Here is a 3,737-nt window from a genome sequence, read left to right on the forward strand (position 1 = left end):
GAGGGCCGTAGTAGGGTGTTTCCATAGCGGGCATTAATATCAGAATGACCCTTAAATGCATTTAGGACCATATTTGAATTTTTGGGTTACCAGATGCACGTTTTCAATCACCAGGTGCACGGTTTCAATCACCAGGTGCACGGCTCTATTTCCTCCTCCAGCACTTGTCAAACAGTCCATAAAGCACCCAGGACGGCCCTGAGTGAAAGAGGGCCGTAGTAGGGTGCTCCTATAGCGGGCATTAAAATCAGAATGACCGTTAAATGCATTTATGACCATATTTGTGTTTTTGGGTTACCAGATGCACGGTTTCAATCACCAGGTGCACGGCTCTATTTCCTCCTCCAGCACTTGTCAAACAGTCCATAAAGCACCCAGGACGGCCCTGAGTGAAAGAGGGCCGTAGTAGGGTGCTCCTATAGCGGGCATTAAAATCAGAATGACCGTTAAATGCATTTATGACCATATTTGTGTTTTTGGGTTACCGCTTGTATAGCAATCAGTATCCATCGTGAAATTTCAAAGTGTCCATAATGCACTCAGGTCGCCCCCGACAGAGAGAGGGCCGTAGTAGGGTGTTTCCATAGCGGGCATTAATATCAGAATGACCCTTAAATGCATTTAGGACCATATTTGAATTTTTGGGTTACCAGATGCACGTTTTCAATCACCAGGTGCACGGTTTCAATCACCAGGTGCACGGCTCTATTTCCTCCTCCAGCACTTGTCAAACAGTCCATAAAGCACCCAGGACGGCCCTGAGTGAAAGAGGGCCGTAGTAGGGTGCTCCTATAGCGGGCATTAAAATCAGAATGACCGTTAAATGCATTTATGACCATATTTGTGTTTTTGGGTTACCAGATGCACGGTTTCAATCACCAGGTGCACGGCTCTATTTCCTCCTCCAGCACTTGTCAAACAGTCCATAAAGCACCCAGGACGGCCCTGAGTGAAAGAGGGCCGTAGTAGGGTGCTCCTATAGCGGGCATTAAAATCAGAATGACCGTTAAATGCATTTATGACCATATTTGTGTTTTTGGGTTACCGCTTGTATAGCAATCAGTATCCATCGTGAAATTTCAAAGTGTCCATAATGCACTCAGGTCGCCCCCGACAGAGAGAGGGCCGTAGTAGGGTGTTTCCATAGCGGGCATTAATATCAGAATGACCCTTAAATGCATTTAGGACCATATTTGAATTTTTGGGTTACCAGATGCACGTTTTCAATCACCAGGTGCACGGTTTCAATCACCAGGTGCACGGCTCTATTTCCTCCTCCAGCACTTGTCAAACAGTCCATAAAGCACCCAGGACGGCCCTGAGTGAAAGAGGGCCGTAGTAGGGTGCTCCTATAGCGGGCATTAAAATCAGAATGACCGTTAAATGCATTTATGACCATATTTGTGTTTTTGGGTTACCGCTTGTATAGCAATCAGTATCCATCGTGAAATTTCAAAGTGTCCATAATGCACTCAGGTCGCCCCCGACAGAGAGAGGGCCGTAGTAGGGTGTTTCCATAGCGGGCATTAATATCAGAATGACCCTTAAATGCATTTAGGACCATATTTGAATTTTTGGGTTACCAGATGCACGTTTTCAATCACCAGGTGCACGGTTTCAATCACCAGGTGCACGGCTCTATTTCCTCCTCCAGCACTTGTCAAACAGTCCATAAAGCACCCAGGACGGCCCTGAGTGAAAGAGGGCCGTAGTAGGGTGCTCCTATAGCGGGCATTAAAATCAGAATGACCGTTAAATGCATTTATGACCATATTTGTGTTTTTGGGTTACCAGATGCACGGTTTCAATCACCAGGTGCACGGCTCTATTTCCTCCTCCAGCACTTGTCAAACAGTCCATAAAGCACCCAGGACGGCCCTGAGTGAAAGAGGGCCGTAGTAGGGTGCTCCTATAGCGGGCATTAAAATCAGAATGACCGTTAAATGCATTTATGACCATATTTGTGTTTTTGGGTTACCAGATGCACGGTTTCAATCACCAGGTGCACGGCTCTATTTCCTCCTCCAGCACTTGTCAAACAGTCCATAAAGCACCCAGGACGGCCCTGAGTGAAAGAGGGCCGTAGTAGGGTGCTCCTATAGCGGGCATTAAAATCAGAATGACCGTTAAATGCATTTATGACCATATTTGTGTTTTTGGGTTACCGCTTGTATAGCAATCAGTATCCATCGTGAAATTTCAAAGTGTCCATAATGCACTCAGGTCGCCCCCGACAGAGAGAGGGCCGTAGTAGGGTGTTTCCATAGCGGGCATTAATATCAGAATGACCCTTAAATGCATTTAGGACCATATTTGAATTTTTGGGTTACCAGATGCACGTTTTCAATCACCAGGTGCACGGTTTCAATCACCAGGTGCACGGCTCTATTTCCTCCTCCAGCACTTGTCAAACAGTCCATAAAGCACCCAGGACGGCCCTGAGTGAAAGAGGGCCGTAGTAGGGTGCTCCTATAGCGGGCATTAAAATCAGAATGACCGTTAAATGCATTTATGACCATATTTGTGTTTTTGGGTTACCAGATGCACGGTTTCAATCACCAGGTGCACGGCTCTATTTCCTCCTCCAGCACTTGTCAAACAGTCCATAAAGCACCCAGGACGGCCCTGAGTGAAAGAGGGGCCGTAGTAGGGTGCTCCTATAGCGGGCATTAAAATCAGAATGACCGTTAAATGCATTTATGACCATATTTGTGTTTTTGGGTTACCGCTTGTATAGCAATCAGTATCCATCGTGAAATTTCAAAGTGTCCATAATGCACTCAGGTCGCCCCCGACAGAGAGAGGGCCGTAGTAGGGTGTTTCCATAGCGGGCATTAATATCAGAATGACCCTTAAATGCATTTAGGACCATATTTGAATTTTTGGGTTACCAGATGCACGTTTTCAATCACCAGGTGCACGGTTTCAATCACCAGGTGCACGGCTCTATTTCCTCCTCCAGCACTTGTCAAACAGTCCATAAAGCACCCAGGACGGCCCTGAGTGAAAGAGGGCCGTAGTAGGGTGCTCCTATAGCGGGCATTAAAATCAGAATGACCGTTAAATGCATTTATGACCATATTTGTGTTTTTGGGTTACCAGATGCACGGTTTCAATCACCAGGTGCACGGCTCTATTTCCTCCTCCAGCACTTGTCAAACAGTCCATAAAGCACCCAGGACGGCCCTGAGTGAAAGAGGGCCGTAGTAGGGTGCTCCTATAGCGGGCATTAAAATCAGAATGACCGTTAAATGCATTTATGACCATATTTGTGTTTTTGGGTTACCGCTTGTATAGCAATCAGTATCCATCGTGAAATTTCAAAGTGTCCATAATGCACTCAGGTCGCCCCCGACAGAGAGAGGGCCGTAGTAGGGTGTTTCCATAGCGGGCATTAATATCAGAATGACCCTTAAATGCATTTAGGACCATATTTGAATTTTTGGGTTACCAGATGCACGTTTTCAATCACCAGGTGCACGGTTTCAATCACCAGGTGCACGGCTCTATTTCCTCCTCCAGCACTTGTCAAACAGTCCATAAAGCACCCAGGACGGCCCTGAGTGAAAGAGGGCCGTAGTAGGGTGCTCCTATAGCGGGCATTAAAATCAGAATGACCGTTAAATGCATTTATGACCATATTTGTGTTTTTGGGTTACCAGATGCACGGTTTCAATCACCAGGTGCACGGCTCTATTTCCTCCTCCAGCACTTGTCAAACAGTCCATAAAGCACCC

Source organism: Oncorhynchus kisutch, unplaced genomic scaffold, assembly GCF_002021735.2.
Source record: "Oncorhynchus kisutch isolate 150728-3 unplaced genomic scaffold, Okis_V2 scaffold1086, whole genome shotgun sequence".
NCBI classification, from domain to species: Eukaryota; Metazoa; Chordata; class Actinopteri; order Salmoniformes; family Salmonidae; genus Oncorhynchus; species Oncorhynchus kisutch.